A 12,729-nucleotide genomic window follows, 5' to 3' on the forward strand; every position below is an offset into this window, starting at 1 on the left:
AGCCAATCCAGGCCAGCACTCTGTGAAGCCGAAGAGGTCGAGCTGCCGCAGGAAGCCCCCGATGTGCGAAGTGCATGGCTTGGAAGGAGTCCGGGGCTGGCTTGCGCCTCCTCAGAGCCTGCCCCCTGGGCATTGCCCGAGCTGAGCATCTCTTGCTCAAAGAAGGAGCGGTTGATGAGCAGCCCCTGGGCCCGGCTGTCCCAGTGCATGGAGCAGACAGGGACTGTTGGCCAGGCGCCAGAGCTTGGCGGGGAAGGTGCTGGCGCTGAGCCTGGCGGGCTTTGTGTGTAGATTCAATAGGAACAGTTTGGTGGTTGTGCAGTGAGCTGGTGCACACACACACTGTCTCAGTTGTTTGCCAAAGTCTAACCTGGATCATTTTTGTTAATGCAGCAAAAAAGAGATGGAGGATTTCATCTGGAGGATGAAGATTGCTTTGCAAGGAGGGTGACAAGGTGCAGTGCTTCAATTTTAGCATTACAGAGCAGTGGATATTTTCCCAGTCACTGCTTTCAGTGCAGATCCTGCTGGTGTCTTTTACGGCTTAATGTTGGACCAGAATGTGTGAGTCAGCACAGGCTGGCACAATCTCCCAGTTAGAAGACAAGGAGTAGATTGTGTCTGTTACCTTGCTCCTTGTGGGATGCCCAAAGCAACAGCTGGGCAGAGGTGCAGTATTAGAGATGTGGGCACCCTTCAAGTCAGCCTGTGCCAGAGGATCACTGACTTGTCCAGGGTTATTCCCAGCTGCAAGGTCACTGTAGCGATTTACAGTCCTCCTTAGCTGTCTTCCACTTTACATCCATTCCTCCCAACAAATCTTTTTCAAAATCTCTCTAGTTTCATGATCTTCTCTCTTTTGGGCTCTTTGTTACGGTGATGCATCAGCATGTAAAAAACCCCAAATCAAATTGACCGCGTGGATGCGTCTTTGGCCTTTTTTGGATAGTGTTCTTTAATGTTCAGGAAGAACTTGGAGAAGGTGGGAATCTGTGCACTTCAGCCACCATGTCTGGAATTGGCAATAAACGGACGGCTGGAAAGCCTGGCCCTTCTGCACCTCCGGAGAAGAAGGCAGGGGTTGAAAATTCAGGCACCACTGCGGAGACCATTAAACTTGGTGGTGTTCCTTAAATGGTATGTCTTCCTTGCATAGCCCCACTCCATCTTTTGGTTTTTTCATCTGGAGGCAGAAATGTCTCTGGGGTCAGGATGAGCCCTTCTGTGACCTGGCCTGTGTGCCTGTGCCCAGGAGGAGCTGGACATCCGGACCCTTCAGACCAAGAATCGGAAGCTGGCGGAGATGCTCGACCAGCACCAGGCCACCGAAGATGAGCTGCAGGAGCACATTGAGAAGCTGGAGTGTCGGCAGGCCACCCACGAGGCCTCTCTGCTGATTATCCACCTATACTGGAATCAGGTTGATAATAGCCTCTGTTACTTCATATACAGTTTTCTTGTCTCCCTGTACCACTGCACTCCTTTTGTTCACACCCATTCTTTATCTTGTCTTGCCTTGCCGGTCCAGTCATTCAGTTGGATGAAAAGATCTGCATCATCCTTAAATGCTTCGACCTGGACCAAAGTCTTGGAGACCTTTTGTCTGAAAGAAGAGCACTGCTGGTGCCAGAACCTGAACCAGACTCTGACAGTAATCAGGAGCGCAAAGATGAGAGGGAACGAGGTGAGGCACCTGTCTGGGGACAGTGGGAAAAGTGGATTTCCGCTGTGGACAATGCTGATGTTCATTTCTAAAGGCTGACAGAGACTTTTTTGGTGATTGTGAAGAGCAGAGATATGCTGCCTTCTAGAACACACTTTTTTTTAACCCTTTTATGTTCCCAGGGGAAGGACTGGAGCCAGCATTCTCCTTCCTGGCCACTCTAGCCAGCAGTGCCAGCGAGGAGATAGAATCTCAGCTGCAGGAGGGTGTGGAGTTAAGGTTAGATTTTGAATATTTTGAAAGAAACCTTGGGTGGGATATCAGCTCATGCTCGGTGTGCCTTCTGTGTCCTCTGACCAAGTCTGGCATTGGTGTAGGGAAGTGTTGCTGTCCTTGGCTGGCAGTCGAAAACTTTGTGGCAGTAGCTTTGACACTGGTGCCAGGTGAGCCTGTCCTCAGGTGCTCTAGTTTCAGCTGTCACCCTGGTGCTGTGGTTGTCACATGGTGTGATGGTGTGTTGGCCTGGTGTGTCACCCTGGGCCACCTGTTGCAGCAGGTTTATGCATGAATTTGGGCAGTATTCGGATGTCCCTGGGCATGCTGGGTTGCTGGCACAGACACAGCTGAAGTGATCTCTGGTGTGAGGGGATGGCCCACGGGTGAGAAATAGGGCAGCACTGTTAAACTGCAGAGCCTTTTGCTTATGGAGTGCAGGTCAAAGCTCTCTGTGGGTGGAGATCAGGCCCTCAGGAAGCACCTGTGGCAGAGGTCAATTAAACTGAAGTTAGACCCAGAAATCTCCTTTTCTCTTTTCTTATTTCTCTGTATTTTGCTGTTCAGGAGTAAAAACAATTTTTCATTGGTTTAATTCCTGCTGTTCAGAAATCAAAACTTGATTTCCATTAATTTTCATTTCTTTGTGCACCTTTCAGATATTTCACTGATGGAAGAAGCAGTAGTGGAGCTGAATGCCTACCTGTCACACGAGAATGGACCGGCTGCAGGAACTGGCTGATGTTCTTCAGGAGAAGCACAGAGTCATGTCTCAGGAGGTATAAATAGGAGAGAGAAAGAAATCTGCTTTAGGCTCCTGCTTAGCATAATTTATGGTTCCTGTGGATTGGAAGGCACTTCATTTTCTTGGATGGGCACAGGAAGAGCATGGTTTGAAAGTTACGAAAAGGGTTGTTGCTGTGGAGAGCTGTAGATAGATTTTCTGTAGAAATCAGATTGATTTGCTTGTTACATCACTAAAGGAAAGGATATAAGTATGTCAGGGAACTGAATGGATTTAACTTTTAAAGAAGAGGGGAGAGCAGGGAAACTGGGGGCACGTGATGCTGAGGTGGCTGTGTAGACACCTGGAACAGTGGAGGTGACATTCCTGTCATTCTCAGTTCCTTGGTTTCTCTGTGTAATTTGACAGTGTAATGCTATAAGTTACAGGATGATCCTGGCTGTTACAGGATTCCCATTAGTAGCAGCATATGTTTGAGAGATTTCAGTTGATTGAAAAATTGTGTTTATGCTGGTCTTGCACAGTGTTAGACCTCTGAGCACTTAGGTGCTCTGTAGAGCAGATGGACGTAGGGATTGAAAAGATTAAAATCCAAAAAAGGCTTTGAATCCGCTGAGGTGGCTGCCTCTGTATTCTGCCAGATATTACCAGCTTCCTGCTCTTTCTCCATTTTCAGTTTTGTCTTAATTTTGTTGCTGTCTTGAGATTTAGCCAGTGTAAAATTCAGATTGCGTAAAAGTCTGTCACCACAGCAAAAGATGAAAAGCACATGATGAGTAAGAGAAAAATGACTCCAGAGCAGTGGCAGGAAAAGCTGGCTCTATGCAATGTGCTGGCTGAAGCACTCCTTTGATTGCAGTTCTCCAAGCTGCAAGAGAGGGTGGAGACAGCAGAATCCCGGTTGTCTGTCCTGGAGACCATGACTGATGACCTTCAGTGGGACATTGACAAGATCCACAAGAGAGAGCAGAGGCTCAGCCGCCACCTGGCTGACGTCCTGGAGGGAGTAAGCGCCGGCCAGAAGCCCTGGGAAGTGGGGGTGGTGTTGGACTTTGCTGTGTGACATCCTCTCTGGGACTTTGGTGTGTGACATCCTCTCTGGGACTTTGCTGTATGACATCCTCTCTGGGACTTTGCTGTGTGACATCCTCTCTGGGACTTTGCTGGGAGAGCTGAGAATCTGCAGTGCTCCTTCTTTGGTCTTGGACCTGCTGCATCAGTCTTGTCAGTGTTTCATTGGGTCTTGAGGAAATGTCTTGCATTTTTTGCAGGTAAATTCCAAAGGCTACAAGGTGTATGGAGCTGGGAGCATCCTCTGTGGGGGAACAATCACCATCAATGCCCGCAAGGTGAGGTCAGGAGCTTGGTTGTGGGTGAGGGGAAGAGTAAATGGAAGGAGAACAAGGGCCACAGTTTGAACAGAATTGAGATACTTATTTTGTATAATTTTTAGATCCTGTGCCACAAAGCTGGGTGACTCTGGGCAAGCCATTTTGTCAGTGTATGAGTTTTCTATTTAAGAAACAGCTGGTGGAATTAGACTCTGTCTGGCTTGGTCAAGTTACCTGACTGCTCAGGGTGTAGCTGCTGTTACTGCATGAACAGACAGTTCATTAGCACTCTCAGGAGACACATTAAGAGTAGGATTGAGAAGCAGTTTATCCCAGCAGTTTGAGGAGATGAACGCAGAGCTGGAAGAGAAGAAAGAGCTTGCTGGGAATCGCCTTCATGAATTGGAGGAACTAGGTCAGGATGTTGAGGAAGTAACAACACAGAATGAAAAGCTCAAGGTGAGACGTGTGTAGGTGTGTGAGGATGAAGGTGTTCTGTGGGATGGGCTGCCCTCAGCTTTGCAGCGCTGTGTCTGCAGAAATCCTCATTGCAGCGTCTGTTCGGAGCCTGCTGTTTAGCTGTGTTCCACTTTGCTCCAGGTACAATTGAGCGAGTCTGTGGCTCCACTTGCAGCTCAGTGCGTTGGTGACAACGCGCGGCCAGCGCTGGAAATTGTGATGGTTTCCTGCCCGTGTCCCGTTCTGACCTTGGAGTCCTTTTAACCAGATCTGGTTAAAACTGTTTTCATCTCTTTACAAGTAGTGATCCCTCTTCCACTTTCCCCACGTCCTGTGCAAGTGGAACCAGAGAACAGAAACAATCAGGGAACTTGTGTGGGGAGATAGGCTCTTGAAAGAGTCAAAGAATTTCTGTCTTCCCCACTGTGGGGGATGGATAAATAGGAGACAGCCTGTGAGTCTGTGATGTTTTAAAAGTGGTAACACAAGAAGCTGTGACGCTGTGGTAAATAAGTATATGGTGGAGAGAATAATCCAAATGTCATCTTAGTGGTCAGTGCCAGTTACAAGAAATGTCTGTCTCAATAACTTAAATCCAGAGATCTGGTGCTGAAAACTGTCTTGAGGCACCTCTGAATTCTGTTTATCCACATGAGTTTGTTTAGGGAGAAGTGGTCTTTAGCTTACAGGGTTATTTTTCCCCTGCTGTTACTTTTAAGCTGAATGCATGTATATATGTGTCTCTTTCACTGCTGCTAGTCACAATAATTTGCTAACTTTTTCTCCTAGGAGTTCAGTTCTATACCTCTGGGTTTATTTTATTTCTCTTTCTTTCAGTGATTATGTTTTACTGGTAGAAGGCTGACCTAATGTCTACTTGCATGTGCATTTTCTCTGTTCTCTCCTACTTTTCTATGTGTCCATCTTTACTGATCTGGGTGTTTACAATTTATTATGTTTCCCAAGTTCATATCTTTGAGAGAAACTATTTCAGGACCCAAGAGTGAAAAACTTCCCTCATGGTTGTGCGAGAGAAGCAGCCAAGCGCATGAAGAGAGCACAGACACTTTTTAAGGTTGGTACTGAGTCGTATCACTTGGACCTACTTCACAGCAGTGCTATTCAAGTTCTACTTTTGTCTTTGCTTGTGGCAGCTTGATTTATTGTTCTGTCTTGAGAGACAGAAACCAAATGCAAAGGCAAGGGGATCATTTTCCTTTTTGTGGCATTTTCTTGTGTCCCACCCAGGATGAGCTGCGAGGGGCAGTGGAAGGGGCTGTGAAGGAGACCCCGGAGTACCGCTGCGTGCAGTCCCAGTTTTCTGCTCTGTACAAGGAGAGTCTGCAGCTGAAGGCACACCTTGACGAGGCCCGCACGCTGCTCCACGGCACCCGCGCCACGCAGCAGCGCCAGGTGGAGCCGATGGAGGTAACACCTCTGCTCCCCCAGCCTGGGAGCTCTGTCGTGCCCCCAGCCATCACTGCTGGCTCCGTGTGCCTCTGCAAATGCTCAGGAAATAGACGCTGCTGGCAATAATTTAGGCTCTGGTGGTACCTGATATTGATGAGGTGAGAGATACTCCAGGTTCAAAGCACCGAGTTCTGTTTCCTTTTTGCTCCTCAGAGGGATGAGGTCAGCCTTCACAAGAAGCTACGCACGGAGGTGATTCAGCTGGAGGACACCCTGGCACAAGTCCACAAAGAGTGTGAGATGTTGAGGATAGAGTTTGAGCAGACACTTGCTGCCAGGGAGCAAGCAGGTATGGCGGTGTTCTGCTGTGCCTAAAAACAAATACCACCTAGCCACCAATGTCCATTAGGGGCTACAGTGCACTGGGATGCATGGGTTGATTCTTTGTTACTGTTAAATACTTGTTCCAGCAGGTCTTCCCATCTCAACAAACAAAGCTCTTCACCTGTTTTATCGGGAGGCCAGTTCCATGTTATTGGACTTCTTTCATAAGATGCTGCATAATAGATACATTTTGCTAACGCTTTGGTTTATGACAGGGTATTTTGCATTATTAAAAATGACTTGTGGGGGGAAGATTCATTTCCTAGTCGGTAAGGACAATCTAGATAGCAAAGCAGTATTTCTTAAATTTCATCAGAGGAAATAAATGACTTCTGAAGTTGCATTTAAATCAGATTTTTTTTGTAACAGGCCACATTTCCCTTAGGATCATGGGCATAAAAAGAATGTTATATGGGAACTTAAGGCTTGTGAATTTGCAAAGAATGATGGTTGCGTATAAAACTGGCATGACTTTCCTTCTGCAAATGTTTTGTGTTGCTCTGTTACGTGGCAAAATGGTGATAGTCTTATTTTGTTCTTTGTCATTGTCACTGAGCTTGTTTTCCATCTCCATGAAAGTCCTCAAGAAGGTTGACAGAAGTGTGGTTTGTTGCAGAGGTGTTTCTGCTTTTGCAGGCCCCATTAATCGGGAGATGCGTCCCCTCAGCAGCAGCCTCCAGAATCACAAGCACCAGCTGAAGGGAGAGGTGCTGAGATACAAGCGCAAACTGAGAGAGGCCCAGTCTGACCTGAGCAAGGTAACACAGCAGGAGATGCCAAAAAAGAGGAGAAAGTGCTTAGGAGAAGGGGGAATGCTGTCACCCTTGCCAGGAGCACCAGCCCTTCTGATACGCTGTGCAGGATGCAGTGAAATTTTCTGTGGAGCTCTGCGCTCTGCTGCTTCCTTTGACCAAACAAATGCTCCTCCTTTGTAGCTGTGTGGTGCTCCATGAAAAGGGGCCATGGAAGCATGGATCTGGGAAGACAAGGGAGAAGGGGGTGAGGAAGACTCCTGGCTAAGAACTGAAAGGTTTGTTTTCTTGGTCATCTCTCTTGCTGTTCCAGGCCAGATCCGCTCTCGCGGTGGCAGTGCTCTTCTCCAGTCCCAGTCCAGCACTGAAGACACAAAGGAGGAACCTGCAGAGATCAAGCAGGAGCCTGCTGATCCTTCTGCCCAAGGGACTGTTCCCAAGGCTGCTTCTGAAGATGTTAAGGAGATGAAGGCCAGGTGAGATGAAGAGGAATGGGAGTGGGAGAGACAGGAAAGAGAGAGGGAGCGAAAGAAGAAAAAGGAGAAGGAGAAGGAGAGAGAACAAGAAAAAGAGAAAGAGAAGGAAAAGGAACGAGAGCGGGAAAAGCAGAAGGAATCTGAGAAGGAGAGAGAGTCCAAAGAGAAGGAGAAAGGGAAGCATGAAGATGGAAGAAAGAAGGAGGCTGAAGTGATCCAGCAGCTGAAGGCTGAGCTCAAGTAAGAGTTGCTGTTTCTCCCTTTCCTGTGGGAGCAGTGCCCAAGCCTGGGGTGTTCACGTGGTCTTGCTTTTCCAGGATCAGCATGACTGGAGTTTGGAACCAAGAGAGTTTCTTGACACCCTCTGTATCTGATTGTCATGTGGTCAGGGCAGTAGCCTAAAGCATGAATTACCAAAGCAAATACTTCACGGTGTGGGTCAAGTAATGTTGATTTGTTGCTGTCATAACAATAGCATAGAAGTTCACAGCAGCAGGTTATTAATAGAGGAGACAGCAGTTCCCCCTTGTGGATGGTTCCCAAAGCAGAGGTGGATAGTTTGTAGCTTATTGTTAGGATACCTATTTCATCTCCAGCTCACTTCTTGCATTTCAACCCATGTGTCTGAACATGTTTTATTTCCAGCCTGTATTCAGCTGCTGTTTGATATTAGCAGGATAAGATGACCCAAGGATGACTCCATATCCATGTGGGAGATTAGAGAATATTGCTAGGCTGGGGTGCTGGCTGTGTAACAGCGGCTTTGCTGCTGTGTTCTCACTGTGGTCTGTCTCCCTTTCTCCAGGAACGGCCAGGAGAGCCAGGAGGAGATGAAACTGTTGCTAGGTATGTATTGCTCTGCCCCCAAAGAGCAGAGAGACAAAGTGCAGCTCATGGCAGCTGAGAAAGCAAAAGCTGAGGTATTTCTGATTTCTCTTCCTTTTTTCTTTTTTATGTGGTACTTAAACTTCTTTTCAGGTACTCTGCAGCAGAACTGTGTTGTTTCTCTCCTCAGAACTGAGGATTGTTTGTCTTCTCAGCTCTGTCACTTAGCTATTGGAATGGTCTGGTGATAAACAGGGGCTAGTTGCTAGTGCAGGCACACTCACACAACAATCTCTAGGTTCATTGGCACAGACCCATTTGCAGCTCCCTTCAGTTCCAGCATGTCCCTCTCTTTGGGACCCCAGTGGTTCCAAGCCCCTCTTGCCTTCTTCACAAGCAGGTCTCACCTATAGGCAGCACTTCCTCTGTGCAGCACACACACGTGGGGTAAAGAGTTCAATTACATGGCGCTACTTAGGAAAATGTGTAAGGAAAAGATACAAGGAGATAGGACAGGACCGGCTGTGATGATCATGGGCAAGGCTGAGCCAGACAAATGTGTACTGAGTGCCCATATTTCCCATGGGACTGGCTCCTTTTATATCCTTCTCTGTCTAAGCCCAAATTGTTCATCCTTGGTCTCCATTTTCCTGCACATTGCTCTGGATTTGAGCAGCTCTTGATTGCCACAGCTGTCCCAGTTCAGGAGCCATTCCTGCTTTACAGTGTCATCAGTTACCAAGTCCCAGCTGACCTTCCTGGAGGTGCTTCCTGTAGTTTCTTGGAAGCTGTTGTGACTGGAGAGGTTTGCTTCCTCTCTTTGTATTTGTTTTGTCAGGTTTGTGTCTCTGTATACTTTATTTTGGGTTTTCTCCTTCTCCCACACTCAGATAACCTTGATGGAGTAAGGGTTTTTACACTCCTGTGTGCTCCCATCAGTTAGTGTGACTGACCAGGTTTCATTCTCATCACTGCCTCCCTTACCATTTGTCTGCCAAATTTGTATCTCTCTATGTTTTATTTTACCTCCTCCTTTTCCTGTTATCTCCTGCTTGTCTGGAAGAAGGTCCTTGACCAGATGGCCTTAAAGGAGCAGATGCTCTCTGAGCCCATATCCATCCATGTACAATTGCAGAAGGCTGATGTTCCTAGTCTGATAAAAGAAGCTGTGAAATTTTCAAAGGTGTGGAAGTCAAGATCTTGGGCCTGCAGCCCATCTCAATGGTACATCTGCCTGTACTACTCTGTCAAAACAACCTGGGGTTTTTTGCCATGCTTTGAAGGCAGTCCTGAGCGTTTCAGAGAATTTTGGAGAAAAAAGGCTCTGAACAATGCTCAGGGCATATCCTTGTGTTTACTGTTGTTTCTGGTTGGTTCTTGTAGCTTGAAGAACTGAGGCAGAGGGTGAAAGCATTGGAGGACAAGGAGAAAAAGGAGAGTAAGAAGATGGCTGATGAGGATGCCCTCTGCAAGATCCAAGCAGTGGAAGAACAGATTGAATATTTACAGAAGAAACTTGCCAATGGCTAAGCAGGTAAGAAATTCCTGATGAGTTCTCTTTTGGCTGGGGCAACTGGAGGAGCTGCCTTCAGGTTACATCCAGGAAGAGAGGAGGAATTGATATCTGTGTGGGCCAGAGATGGGAGCTTGGTGCTGGTTTACCAAAGGGGAAGAAAACGGAGCAAGCAAAAGAACCACCAGCAAAATAACCTCCTCCACCCTCAGCTCTGGGATATCACAGGCAGGCCATGGTGGGAAATGTTTGATAACAATTAAGCATTAAATAAACAGTTAAACATGTGACCTTGGTGAAGAACACAGAAGAGAATTTGCTTTATCAGCCATTAGGGAAAGAGATTACAATTTCTTTTTAAGAATTACTACCTCCTCCGTTCATCTAGTGAATTAGTTTGCATGGAAGTGGTACAATCCTTCTGCTAAAAAAGGCTCAATCCAATGAGAGAGCAGGACCACCTCTGCAGGATAGAGGCAAGCCAATGAACTGACGTGTGCTTTCTCAGACTTTGGATTCTTGTTACTGTAGAACAGAACTGCTCTACCTTGTCAATGCTGAAGTGGCCAAAGTGAGTTGCAGGAGCTCGGCAGCCTGTTAGTTGGAAGCTGTCGAGCTGTCCACATGTAGAATTTTTGGCCTGGTGTTACCTGACAGCTGTTCAGCTACTGGGAATTGGGTGTTGGTTTCTGCCCAGCACAGGCAACGACTGTGTCAAACCTGATTCTGCCAGACCAGTGACAGGTGACCATCTTTTCTCTGCACCCTCAGAGTATCTCTGCTGTGGTGCAGACTTGTAGGGAATTCGTTTTCCTGGTTGTTGGGATAATGGTGTTCCCTGACACCAAGAATCTTCCTCCATCTTAGCTAACTTGGGTGTGTCTGAATAAAATGTTCAGGCTCACTCTAGGGGGTCCAGGGCACAGTTTGGCCAGAGCCTGTGATGCTTTTGCAGGAGGAAGAGGCCCTGCTGTTGGAAATGGATGTCACAGGCCAAGCCTTTGAAGACATGCAAGAGCAGAACATCCTGATGCAGCAGCTGCGGGAGAAGGATGATGCCAACTTCCAGCTGATGTCAGAAAGTATCAAGTCCAACCAGATCCATAAGCTGCTGAAAGAGGAAAAGGAGGAGCTGGCAGAGGATGTTTTGACACTGAAAACACAGGTAATAGAGAAAAAGGAGAGAGGACAAGAGAGCTGGTGGGGAGATGGAGGTGTGGGTTATCTATTTCAGGCAGCTGCCCACAAGCGTTTGTTCTCTCCCCCACTGAGGGAAAGAATCGGAAGGGACAAAGTGAGAAAACAGGTGAGCTGAATAAAGGCAGCTGAACAGTTAAAGCAGAGATGTCCATACAAGCAAAAGGAGAAATGAATGAATTGGTTATTTCCTGGGGCAGGCAGGAGTCGAGCCATCTCCAGGAAGGCAAAGCTTCATCAGGCCTTCTTGTTGTTTAATAAATGCTGCAGCTCTGAACATCTTCCCACTGCCTCCTTTCCACCAGCTGTTATTGCTGAGCACAGCACTGTAGGGTATGGAGCACCCCTTGGGCCAGCTGGATCAGCTGTCCTGGCTGTGTGGCATCCCAGCTTCTTGGGCACCCTGAGCCTACCTGCTGGTGGGCAGCATGAGACACAGAAGGTCTTGTGCTGTGTAAGTACTGCTCAGCAGCAGCTAAAACTGTGCTGTGTTTCTGACAGTGTTTTGCTCCAAAATGCAAAACATAGCAGCATGGGAGCTGCTCTGAAGAGAATTAACTGTCCTGACCAGAATCAGTCCAGGATGGAGTGTTCCTCTCACCAGCCTGGGAATGCATCAGGATTCAAAGGGGCCTGTCATTGTAGGAAGCTGAGGCTGCTGTATGAGCATTACAATGTCCTGGGGGTCCACTGCTATGGAGAGCAGGTGAGTGAGGAAAAGTGGGAAGTCCTTTTCCTGTTGTGTGTCTGTCTGTGTGTGTGTCTGTGTGTGTGTCTGTCTGTGTGTCTCTGTGTGTGTCTGTGTGTGTGTCTGTGTGTGTGTCTGTGTGTGTGTCTGTGTGTCTCTCTGTGTCTGTCTGTGTCTGTTTGTGTCTGTCAGTGTCTGTGTGTGTGTCTCTGTGTGTCTGTGTCTCTCTGTGTGTCTCTGTGTCTCTGTGTGTATCTATGTGTCTCTGTGTGTCTCTGTGTGTGTCGGTGTGTCTCTGTGTCTGCCTATGTGTCTCTGTGTGTCTCTGTGTGTCTCTGTGTCTCTGTGTCTGTCTGCGTGTGTCTGTGTGTCCCTGTGTCTGTGTCTCTGTGTGTGTCTGTGTGTCCGCCCCAAGTGCAATGCTGCCTTTGGGGCAGAGTTCCACAGGATCTACATCGGCTGAGGCCCTCTCAGAGCCACCACTGGTGCCGAGCCCGCCTCGCTCCCTCCCTCCTTTCCCTCCTTTCCCTCCTTTCCCTCCCTCCCTCCTTTCCCTCCTTTCCCTCCCTCCCTCCTTTCCTCCCTCAGCTTGTGCTGCCTGAGCTGCAGTGTCTCCTGGGAGGGGCCTTCAGGGTCTGGAAAGAAACAGCTCTGGATCTTGATTCCTTTCTTGGCTTTGTCCCTTTGGTCTTGCCCTCGGTTTTTGTGTGTTCTTTGTGTCTGAGAGGAAATTTCCCATCCCTTGCTTTCACACTGCCAAGGTGGGGGCATGCAGCTGAAGTGCTGCCTAGGTGGGATAGAAGCTGAGCTGCAGCAGAGATCAGTGAGAGCTTCATTTGAGGGCTCTGCTAATTAAATCCCATCAAGGAATGGCACTGCTCCTGGGAGGGAAGAGTTTCCCAATTAACAGGCCCCATAGAGGCCAAGGAACTGAATCTGTAGACTCAGTGGAGCAACTCCTCAGGTACCTGTGTATCTTCCTGAGCCAGGGCAAGAACCCCTGAGGGCTGGTG

The 12,729-nt window shown here is 48.0% G+C and overlaps 1 pseudogene; it reads left to right on the forward strand.

Moving 5' to 3' along the window:
* The first annotated feature begins 965 nt into the window (after window positions 1-965).
* On the forward strand, window positions 966-12,179 carry LOC132322441 (E3 ubiquitin-protein ligase BRE1A-like; annotated as a pseudogene).
* Window positions 12,180-12,729: the final 550 nt, after the last annotated feature.

This window comes from Haemorhous mexicanus, chromosome Z (genome assembly GCF_027477595.1).
Source record: "Haemorhous mexicanus isolate bHaeMex1 chromosome Z, bHaeMex1.pri, whole genome shotgun sequence".
NCBI lineage: Eukaryota > Metazoa > Chordata > Aves > Passeriformes > Fringillidae > Haemorhous > Haemorhous mexicanus.